The following is a 12,148-nucleotide window of genomic DNA, read 5'->3' on the forward strand; positions in this document are numbered from 1 at the left end:
CAAGACTCAGTTCCAAAGGTGTGTCCTACTTGTCCGCTGTGTATGTCGGTGGGGTACGTCAACGTGAATGGAGTTCAGCAGGCCTGTGTCGCGGAGGCCGTGATGGTCCGAGGAGGCTGCCAGGGGTGTGGGCCTCAGGCCTGGAGCTTGCACTGGCACGTGGTGGGCCCTCTTCGACACATGCTGGTGTCTGCAGTTGGGCAGTGAGGCCTGGGTGCGCAGGGGCGGGCAGGACTGGTTCGGGGATCAGCGTCCCGGGTGCACAGGATCACAGGCAACTCTGCTCACAGAGTCGGCCTCATGGCGGGGCGAGAGGCGCCGGCACGGCAGAGATGTTGGGCATTCCAGAAGAGAACCATGCCCAGAGGTACGTGCTTTTTATTCACAACCCTACTCTGGCCTGGCGTACAACTGGCCGGCCCACTCCGCTCACGCTTACGGGGGGACGTAACAAGCTACATTTCCGCAATCTACCCCAGTGGCTGGGGTGACATGGTTGCATCCACTGTCCACTACACTCCATACACCGGTGGTGTGTGTCGACATGGAGATGTGTGCGGTCTGCATACTGCAGTCTGTCCAGCACATCCATGCCACTTTTGACATTGTGTACATGCTTATTCATGGGTCAAAAGCCTCCTTCAAACATGCCTGGTTCCCACCTCTTCCCACAATCTGCTATTGTGTGACTGAGGTGCCATGCCGTTGATATCTTGTGTGCATGGCTAGCCAGGTTCCCACAGTAAGTTGGGCTGTTGTGTCTGGTAGGTGGGCATGTTGTTTGGCATGTTGTATGTGAGCTTGTTACGTGTGTATTCCCAGTGTTGTGAGTTGCATGATTGTGGAGTTGAGGTGTGTGGTGTGTTCTTTTGGTACTTACCACAGAGCAGTGCATCTCCGTAGGTGTGATCCTGGAAGCGCCGGTTGATGATGGACTGTTGGAAGATGAAGGCATCATGCATACTGCCTGGGTAGTTGGCGACGACATTGGTGAAGAGTCCCCCGTGGTCCACTATTGCCTGCAAATTGAATGAATGTGTGTGCTTTCTGGTGTGGTAATTGTGTGCAGTGTCGGCAGAGGCACAAATAGGACATGGCTGCAGTCAATTGCCCCCAACACGTGCGGGAAGCCAGCTATGGCGTAGAAGCCTTGCTTGGTCTCCAGATGTTCCTGCGCAGTGTGGGGGAAGTATAGGTACTGGGGTACCAAGCTGATGATGGCATCCAGGACAGGTTTGAGGAACTTTGGTAGGGCTGGCTGTGAGACTCCTCCAACTCTGGCGGCTGTTGGTTGGAAGGTACCAGAGGCCAACAGGTCCAGCACAGCCAGCAGCTTTGTCTGCGGAGGGATGTTGGTTGTCCGCTGTGTTGGTACCATCAGCCTGTGGGCAATGATGTTCAGGATGCGGAGGATAGTTGTCCTTTTGAGCCTGTAGTGGGCAATGACATTCTCTGGTGTTAAGTATGTGAGGCTGGTACGTTTTCTGAAGGTCCCCGGTCTGTGTCTGCCCTGCCTCTGTGGTGGTCTGGGGGGGTGGTGCGGGGGGGCCCGGGGGGTTGTAGCGGGCCTGGGCGTGGTGGTGGTGGGTGTTGTGGACCTGTTGGGGCTCCGAGCTGCATGATCAGTAGCTCCATGGCATCTGTTGTTCTTCAGGTGTGGCTGTGGGCTGGGCTCCCTTTTCTGGTGCCGGTCGCCGTCCGACTTTACACCAGGTCAAAGCAGGTGTTACTTTCCTACTACTAACGGACCTTATCAAATGTTTTGTGGTCGTATCGCCGGTCTGGCTGGTCGTTGAGAATGCTGCGGAGTAGTGTAGTCACAGCTTTTTGTACGGGAGCGCCTACTCTGCAACTCATTAGCGATAGTTGCTGGGGTCATCTGTGGCGATGTTTTTTGTGGCTGCTATCACAGGTAAACTGGTGCTATGGGCTGTTAGCACCAGCTTGTGAATGGGGTGATACATTTATTGTGACTTTAGCTGCGTTAAATTGCTGTTAAATCGGCGATACCTCCTTGAGAATATGCCCCTATATGATCTAAGTTGTAGGCCAACTATCCGCATAATCAATAATGTTGTCTTCCTCGATTACCTATTCACACTTTTAAGCACTGCTCTGCCTGGGTTTAAACACCTGCTATATGTCTTAGGGTACAAGCGTGAAGGTGAATGTCCTCATTGTATGATCTGTGTGCATGACTTACTGCCAACGTCGGATTAATGAACTGGTTAGAATCCAGTTCTGCAATTAAATAACACCGCCATCAGAGTCCAGGATACATCTTGCCCAGGTGTAGAAAAAACACTTTGTTTCTAATGCTGTTGCTAGTAAATACACACCATGAAAACAATCCCTGTTTTTAAACAAGCATTGGCAAACCCAATAGAGCTGGACTAGGCAAGTGTGAGCGGTGGATTTTTTTTTTTATTGCAAGCATATGCCAGATAAATTAAAAACAAAATATGCCTTCTCAAAAAGGTGACTATCTTAAGTTTGCACATTAAATTAAAATTAAAAAAGATTCATTGGAGCACTGTTTTACTAGGAATATTTTTAAACAAGTTCAGTCTATTTTATTAACATTAGTATTTATGAAGGAGACAAGAGTACATCTCCATCTAACTAAACACTCAAACTACAAGCACCTAGAGTGTTACATTGCCACTTGAGCACTTTATAGCACAAACTTTAAAAAGTAGGGGATGCTAAAAAAAAGCTGGAATTTGAAACTAATATAAAAAATGAATTCAATAAAAAGCCCCACTTTGATCCAGCTTTGCAACTTAAGAGATGGAAATATTTTTAGGTTTATGCGAACAATGTGCACAGGCTTTGTGCAGCCACTCAAAGTGATAGGAGTCAGTGGGTAAAGTCGGCTGACCCCTTGCCCCATGCAGTATGCTTTGGTGAATGAAAGCAAAATAGTAATGACAATTTAACAGACCAGAGATAAAGCCCATTTACCAAAATCTCCTCCATATAAGACTATTTTGTCTGATTTTTTTGGGACAACAAGTACTGCAAGGCAGCTAAAGCTGTCTCAAAGGCCAGACCTAAAAAGAAACATCATGGCATTTAACGTCTACATTTCCAAACATCAACTAATAAATTGCGCCCAATCACCCTTACACCTGTGTTTGAATGATTTTGGGGTATTCGATGCACAATTATGCAAATATAATCAGAGCAAATATAAAAACAAAAGATTCACTTAATTCACCAGGCTTACTTAGGCATCAAAGTGAGAACTGATCGGTGATTGACCAAAGGTGAAGAGTTTTGGGGCGCCTTCACTCACCTGCACGGTCATGACAGATGAGCCATTGACGGCCGCGTGCTGATGAGATGCTGTCACAGATAAGGTGTCTCGTGACGTACACAGCCCCATGAACTGAATAGTGGTGAATATTCAGGAATGCCCCTTGAGGAATCAGGCAAGAAGCCCTCAGGAGTTCAGTCCTGCAGCTCGCGCTTCCTTCTCTACTTGTATTGTTTGATATTTGCAGGTGTTGACATGTGCGGGTCATCAGTCAGTCCTCACGGTTCTACCTCCACCACAATGAAGTTGCAGAGTAACTTAAGACTAATCAAACTGTGTGCTTAATGGGCCAAGTAAAGCAAATAGAGACATTAGTGCGGCTTGTCCTTGCTGCTGTAATTTAGGCCCAGATTTACTAACACTTTGTGCCGGGTTTACGTAACACAAACCCAGTGCAAACGTTGTGGTGGCATTTACTTTCCAGCACTAAACAGGATTTGGTTGGAAAGTTAGCTAACTTAATGCATACGAATGTATGACGTTACAACGCATACATTTACAACGCATGCCGTTACAACTCAGTTTTTACACCGCAACATCCCTTACAACGCATACATTTACATCGCATGCCATTGCAACAAATTTTTTTAAACTGCATTTACAACGCATTCCATTACATCACATTATATCTTTACAACGCATACCATTACAATGCATACGATTACATTGCATTTAGGGTAAGTGTTGTATAGTGGAGGGGTGAAAATTACTATTCTAACTCCAGGGGGTGCAACAGTAGGGTAAGTGTTGGATAGTGTGGGGGTAAAAATTGCTATTCCTACTCCAGGGGGAGCAACAGTAGGGTACGTGTTGGATAGTGTGGGGGTAAAAATTACTATACCTACTCCAGGGGGTGCAACAGTAGGGTAAGTGTTGGATAGTGTAGGGGTAAAAATTTCTATTCTAACTCCAGGGGGTTCACCAGAAGGGTAAATGTTGGATAGTGTAGAGGTACAATGAATTGTAATGGTTTGTGTTGTAATGACATGCGATGTAATGCCTGCGTTGTAGTGTCATGCATTGTAGTGACATGCGTTGTAGTGACATGCAATGTAATGGTTGCGTTGTAGTGACATGCGTTGTAAAGGATGTTGGGATGTAATGACTGCGTTGTAAATGTAGTGCGATGTGATGACTGCATTGTAAAGGTTGTTTCCCAATGCATACCAAAGCTATTATTATTATTTTGTGAATCTTTGTGTCAAAGGGGTGTTCAATAGGTGGTACCTGGGCATTCCAATGCAGGTACCCATAGGTTTTGATGCAAATCCCTATCTACTAATAATTGCAGACTGTGATTTGTGCCAAAACCTTATGCCTCATCGAGGAACACATAACAGAGGGGAAATGTTTTAATTTTTCCATACTTTCAAACTTTGCATGTATTCTGCATTGTAGAACACACACAAAATGGGAAACAGATTTTGTATAGGAAGGCTCTCCAGTGTGACAGAACGCACACTTATCTGGACCGCGGTGCAAGTGTGTGTGCGTTGGTGAATGGCAGCCTAAAGTGCAGCTGTTTTGAGGGACAGAATAACAGTGCCCTATCTTAGTAGAAATGGTGCTGTTTTTCTCTTTCCCTTTGACGAAGTGAGCTGGAGCAACTTTGGAGAGGAAATGGGAAGGGGAATTGTTGACCAAAGATGGAAGAGGGCAGAGAAAGGGCTAAGGGCATCTGACCAACAGGCAGGGCTGGACTGGCTGTAGCGGGCACCAGGCGTTTTCCAGGTGGGGGTGGGTTTTGGACGCCTGGGTGGCTGTTTTGTGTTACCGAGGGACGGTTTTGCAGCATAACTGCAATATCGGCCCCCTGTAACAAAAACGGGTGAAACCGGCTCATCCAAACAGCTCGCACCCCTGCCTCCCGGAAGCCGGCTGTGCTGTTTGCCAGGGCCTGTTTCAGTTCCCAGTCCGGAGATGCCTACAGGTATGGAAGGAAGAAAAAGGGGCAATAATGTGGAATAGGAGAGGGCAGGAGGAAGCAGCAGAGGAAAGAGGTAGATATGTGGGATGAGACGGAGAGAAATGGATTCATTTTTCATGAAATACTAGGGCAGGCAGAGAGAGCACCTAAGAAGGAGGTGTAAGAAACTGGCTCTATATATACTATACCAAAATGAGGTATAGTGTGTATAGAGTCCAGGAGTCCCCAGAGGTAGGCAGAGGTTAAAGTTAGATAGAACCTTGCTCTCTAACTGTGGTAGCTTGGTCGAGCAGTAAGGCAGTATCGGAGGATAGTGTTAAGCATTTGATGTACACACTCAGCTAGCAAATGAATTCACACACTCCATAACTGAACTCTAGGCCAATTATTGTTGTATACAAAAATATACTGTGTTTTGTTTTTTGAACCAAGCAAGCCTGGCACAGGTGAGCATTGAATACTTTCAGTAATAAGCTACTTGATTGAATATAGTTTGAAAATGCAGTAGAAATTGTACTTGATTTCATTTACAGTTAATGTAGTAGGTTGCAGCAAACACAATACATTGAATTGAATAGGCTTTTTCACCAAACTGCAGGTAAGTTACTTTTACGTTACTTTTTCTAACTGAGTGCTGGATGCCTAGATTGCGTTGGGACATTTCCTAAAAACAGGTGAGGAAATGCGTGTTTGATATTTGTACGATTTTTGAAGAATATCTTTAATTTTCAAAACGCCACACTTAGTCGTTTTTTTGGAGGCAAAATTGTCAATGTTATCCTACGGAGGAAAAACAGGTCATCAGTTTGCAGGTAAGTAAAAGACTGTGGGAGTTAAGGTTCTGGGGTTAGACTCAGGGATCTCCAGGGTCAGTGATGCACTGAGATTGCACCCTCAGCGGTACTAGGGCGGCCGGGTGCAGAGTGTTGAGGCCCAATGTTATCCTACGGAGGATAGGGGGTCTCCGGTTAGTGGCTGTTGGCAAGCAGGCCACGGGGTTGTGGGAGGAAAGCTCCTAGGGTTTAGCTCAGGGCAAGTTGGGGACCAAAGTATCACCAAAGGTGCACCCTCAGCGGCACTAGGGAGACCGGGTGAAGGGTGCTGTTTTGAGGTCAGGTACCCTGTTGTTTCCAATGGAGAACCTCTGGGACAAAGAAACACTGCAGGATCGGGGACGAGGATCTTCCAGGAGTGACCACCACTTTGAGGGGTAAGTTGGGATGTCGTGGGTTGGTTAGGCACCGTTTGTTTGGGCACACAAGTCCGTGGGGTGTCGGGTGCAGGGGTGCCTTGGGACGTCTGATTTTCTTACCCGCTCTGGTCGCGGTAGGGGGTTCCTCTGGATTGAGGCTGCAGGCGTCATCTGGAGGCTTGAGGCAGGTATGGGGTAACTGGATCTTGGGTCAGGATCACCGCGGTAACCTCCTCGTGGTGTTTTTCCACTCGAGCTCGGGCCAGGTTCCGCGAGTGCCGAGTGGTCTGGATTTATGGTCTCTGACTGGCACCAGAAGCGGCAGTTTTGAAAAAGACCGGTGTTCACGGGAGATTTCAGTCTTTGATGAGAATGCAGACAGGTCCTCCAGGGTTTTTGAGGTTGCTGACTGCAGGACACAACGGGGTTCTCGCAGGAGCAGGTTCAAGGGGAGACAGGCCTGTAGGGCTGGGACCAAGTCAGTAGGCGTCATCCTCTTGTTAGCTCTGTACAGCTATTCAGTACTTCTTCTTATCTTCTTTTCTTGTCAGGCTGGATCTGAAGAAGTAAGGTTCAGGGTGCCCCCTAAATACTAGATTTAGGGACTTTAAAGGTAGGTGAGGGCAGGGACCAATGGGTCCCTTCCCTGGGGTGGGTACACCCCCTATTCTGCCACTCTCTAGTGAGAGGGGGCAGGAGCCTGTCCCTGGTTGGCTGGGTCCCTCCATCCTCAAGATGGCGAGGACTCGAGGTTGTGCTTCACCTCGCCTCCCCCACCTTATGGGTGGAGTTGGTAGAGGTGGGCCAACCTCTCTTCCTCACTTGTTTTTTCCGCCGGTTCTCCCACCCAAAGTGGGGGGTGGAAACAGTGGAGACTAGTTGCTGAAAACAGCAAATCGTCTGGAGAGGCTCACAACGGCGGTATACCTTTGAAGCTTCTCCTTCGTGAACCCTGCCCATCCTGGGGGAGGAGGCTTGGCACCTCGTCCCAGGATGTGCATTGTTTCAGGCCCGAGAGCAGCAGCTCTCGACCCAGGGGTCCAGAAATATGTCAGGCAGTGGCAACCTAAGCATCCTCTCAGTCAGGTCACTAGAAGTTGCTCGAGTTTCAGGGGGCATATCTAAGATCCCCCTGTGGTGCATTTTACATTAAATCCCACACTGGCATCAATGTGGGTTTAATGTGCTGAAAAGTTTGATACCAAACTTCCCAGTCTTCAGTGTAGCCATTATGGTGTTGTGGAGTCCGTAATGACAAACTCCCAGCACCACATACTCTTAATGGCAGCACTGCACTTACAGTGCCCAGGAATGGACCTAGATACTGTAGCTATACAGGGCTCGTGCACCTGTACCCTCATCACTGGCATAGGGCACCCAGCTAGAGGGGTGACGGATGTATGCCAGGGCAGTGGTTTGTGGGCATGGCACACAGAGATGTGTGCCATGTCGACTCTTCACTTTGTTCTGCACCAAGACACATAGCCTGCAAAGGCAGTGTGTGAGTGTCAAGGTACAGGACCTCTAAGGGCGGCACAATAAGTGCTGCAGCCCATAGAGGCCTTCTCTGGTCACACTTCCCTGGGTACCTGTGGTTCCATTTACCAGGGGCTGACATGTGGCCAGAGATGCCAATTGGGTTTAGGCTTCAATGCAGTTTTAGGGAAGGCACATAGGCCCTGGGTACCTGATTAGCAGGAGCCCAGGGCACACTCAGTCAGTCAGTTTTCTCTATGTGCCCATGGCTGAAAAGGGTAGGTAGGGAGGGAGAGCTTGGACCTGGAAGGACAGGGATCATCGGGGTTAGAGATTAGAGGAAACATGGGGTTAACAGGACGGAAGTGCTTGAAAACGAAACTGCTGTATTTCCAGTTGAGAAGAGCCAGTCCTCTCCCTGAAAATCAAATCAGATTATGTTTAGGATTGCTGAGTTTTCCTATTGTGACCCTTTCCCTGCACTCTGCAACTGATTAGACCTGAGTTTGTCTGTAACTCGGTATTTTTCTCACATTGATTACTCCTGCTTGTTCAAAACCTTTCCAGTTAGTTTTCTTATTAAGCCACATCACACCATTTGTATGCAATTACCATTTGTCATGCAAGAGTTTTGTTCACTGCACTGTTCCCCAAGAAGGCTTTGTGCATGATTTCCCAAGAACCCTATTGAATTTCACCCACAATGCTATTAGTGAAAAAACTCCAGTGACTTAAGTTATAGCTCGGATTTTTTTTATACACTACTGGCAGATTATTTCACAAAGTGTGTTACTATTTATAGGCTAGGGCTACCGGTGACCATGGGTGTGTTAGGTAATGGAATATCTGCTCTTTGCTGTGGCTGCACCACAGATGCTCTCACTTTGTTCTTTGTTCCTGTCTTTTGTGTTCTTTTATAGCCAACAAGGCATATTTACAAGCTCCTATCGCCACAGGAACTTCACCTTTTGCGACGCTCCTGTGGCGATAATCCCTTCACCCTATTTAAATGGCAGTCTTAAACCAGTTGTAAATAAAGCCCCCTTTCACGCTAGACTTAGCGTGGAAGGAGTGGGCAATGGGTGTTGCGATGGGTGTTTCACCGCAACACCCATTAATTTCGATGCTGCTCCCTATTTACAAGGGTGGCGTAAATAGCAGGCAGCACCAAAATAAAGACCAGGGAAAAACTGATCTAAACATGGCAGAACAAAAAGAAATGGGTAATCTCTCCTCGTTTACGCTGTTTCTAAGTGTGCTGAACAATTGTGCAGCATACATAGAAACATCAGATAGCCATGAATGATTGTGTATGTGTAGGAAGGTTTCCCTTTCTGCACGTAAACAATCATTGAACAAATGGCGATTTGCAACTTCTATGTGTGCTGCACAATCACACATAGGAGTTTCAATCAGCATTTTGGATTGTTTACGTGCATGAAGGGACACCTTTCTGCACATAAACAATCATTTCCCCCAATGCAAACATCCTTGCACTATGGTGCAAGGGTGCCTTTGTTAGCGCTAGGCAGCTAGATTTAGCACCAGCACTAAATTAACCGCAGGTTCCCTGCTTTTTCAGAATGACAAAGAGTGGAGTTACCAATTTTTGCTTAACACCACACTTTGCCATTCTGTTGTAAATTTGCCCCAACATCTTCCCAAATGTGGGTCGAATTTCCAGCTTTGGGAGAGCCCAAGTCTATCAATGCCAAGATGTTTTGATGGTGAGGGTCTCAGTGTTACCATATATTACCAGCGAGTACATATTTAGCATCCTATGCATTACTGTGCCTGGGCATAAGGAATTCTCCCCATGGCAGCAAGAAAGGTGTCTCATGTACCAACATCCTATCCTGTAAATATTACAAAGATAACAGATGCTGTTAATGCAATATAAACAGAACAATAACTAAACAATTGTCCTTACGCTGCACAATTGACCATCCATATTCTAAAGCATAGTCAGAGAAGTTTGCACATACTGGCAGTGTAATGTTGCGGGATGTGATGGGCACTAGGACCAGCCCAGCAAGTGTAATGTGGGAAGGGAACAGGGAGGAGTAAGAGGAGGAGTTAGAAAGTAAGAAAGGAGCAGGAGAAGTACGAGGGCCGAAGTGCCGTAATAAAGCTCCCACCAGAAAAACTTTGTGTCGTCTGTTCCCGCCTACCGACACTACAGCTGGTGACGAAGGTGGTTGTGGACTCTGGCTGCGCGTGACTGGTGCCAAGGTGTCCCGCTGAGCGCTCCGCTGCCCTGGAGCTGCTGAGTTGTACTACTATCGGGGGGCCCACCCCAGTCTGTGTCTGCCACTCCTGCCATGCCGTTCTGGTGAATGCTCAGCGGCCTCTGAGCTGTTGTGCGGTGTCGCAACCCAGGAGCTCACCCTGGTCGCGTCTGCTTCTTGCTGTGCCGACCGATAGACAGAAACACACCCCGGTCGCACCCAATTTGGGCTGTGCAGTGCCTGTGTTGCTGCCCTGTGCCTGCCTATGCCTACTGAAGCAGCGGGGATACTTGCATTGGACCCGGTGGCTGGTCGTCTCTTTTCAAGTAGGTCCCCAGTGCCTGCCTGTTCCCACGTTGCCTGCAATCTGATCCTGGCCTGTACTCTCGCAAGGAGCAAGATTTCCCTGGTGGCCATCTTGAGGTTAGGCACCTCATCAATCCCCTTTGAGGAGGGTAGGGTGCCATGTTAAAGTCCGAACAGTGCCTAGAATCCCAAAAAATCACCACTGAAGTAAAATATATATAGTTTTGCCTGCAAATAAAGACGGATTTCAAATAGTGGAATGGACCACACATTTTCCTGCTGCAGATATCTGAAGACTATTCATGTTAATAGTCCTAGGTCCATATTTATCAGTTGTTGGGACCACTGTACTCCTGGGCCCCTCGCTGCTTATTCTACACACTACTGCAAGTACTGACATCATAAAATTTCCTGTATCTGCACCAAGTGACAAGGAGCTGTGCAGTTTCCAGTGGTCAGATATTTCTTTGTCCATCAGTTACATCCCCGTGCACTGCACATCCATACATCATGTCTAGGTCTCCATCGTCGAGAAAGAGTCATGCCTCCCCTACTTCAACATCCCAGGCAGGAGGCCACAGAATCACCCTGATCGGGGTCCCATTTCTACACCCGCTGGAACCCCTAGTTGTCATATCTGGGGGAGGCATGGGCCTTCGCTGGCAAGAATGGCTTGAAGATTTTGAGGACTTCATGAAAGGTTCACATGTGACTGATGAGGATCAGCAACTAATTGCACTATGCAATTTAATTGGGAAAGAAGTTGGTCTGATTATAATGGAACTTCCGACTGAGAGTGTGTTGTCTTACGCAGATGTGCGTGATGCTCTAAACAGAAAATGTCTTCACAAGAAGAGCATCAATTATGAAAGGTACACATTCAATCTGGCATCTCAAGAAAAGGATGAGTCCATGATTACATTCATCACGCGTCTCAGACGTTTGGTTCGCTACTGTGAGTTTAATTATTTCACGACGGAAGATGGTCTTCGTCTGCGAATCATAGAAGGATGCCAGTCTGAGACGTTACGAAGACGCCTCTTAAAGAAAAGTTTCTCTCTTGCCGAGATTAAAGAAATGACGCGAGTCCACGATCAGGTGGAAGAACATGCAAAGCGAATGGAAGCTGGAAGAGGTGAAAAACGAGAACAGGAATTCCGGCTCCAATCTCATACCACAGACAGGCACTCCCCTGCAAAACAACGATCATCGAGATCCAAAACTCAGTCTCACCATACAAATCGTTGGCGCAGTCACAGTTGGACTGACAAGCAACAGGACTGCCAACTTAAATGTTATCGGTGTGGATGTGTTTTCCCTCACACTGAGACTTGCCCTGCGCTAGGCCATAGAAGTAGGGAGTGTGGCAGGGACAATAATTTTGAAAATGTCTGCAGAGCACCTCGCAAAGACACTCACAGAGATAATCACAAACAATCCAACACTCGCCATCATGCCAATGCAGTGTGGGACCACAGAGATCCATCCACAGGCTCTTCAAGGTCCAGCCTTCATTCTCATGGCACATACAAATTACGACGATCACAATCTCGAGAGTCAAGGTCACTGTCACCAGTATCTCAAGACAGTGATGAATATGTATGCATGGTCACAGATCCTGATAGGCTGAAGAAATACTTGCGACTCTATCTACAAATAGATACACACATGGCCAAGTTTGTACTGGACAGTGGGGCAAC

Source organism: Lissotriton vulgaris, unplaced genomic scaffold (genome assembly GCF_964263255.1).
Source record: "Lissotriton vulgaris unplaced genomic scaffold, aLisVul1.2 SCAFFOLD_370, whole genome shotgun sequence".
In the NCBI taxonomy this organism is placed as follows: domain Eukaryota; kingdom Metazoa; phylum Chordata; class Amphibia; order Caudata; family Salamandridae; genus Lissotriton; species Lissotriton vulgaris.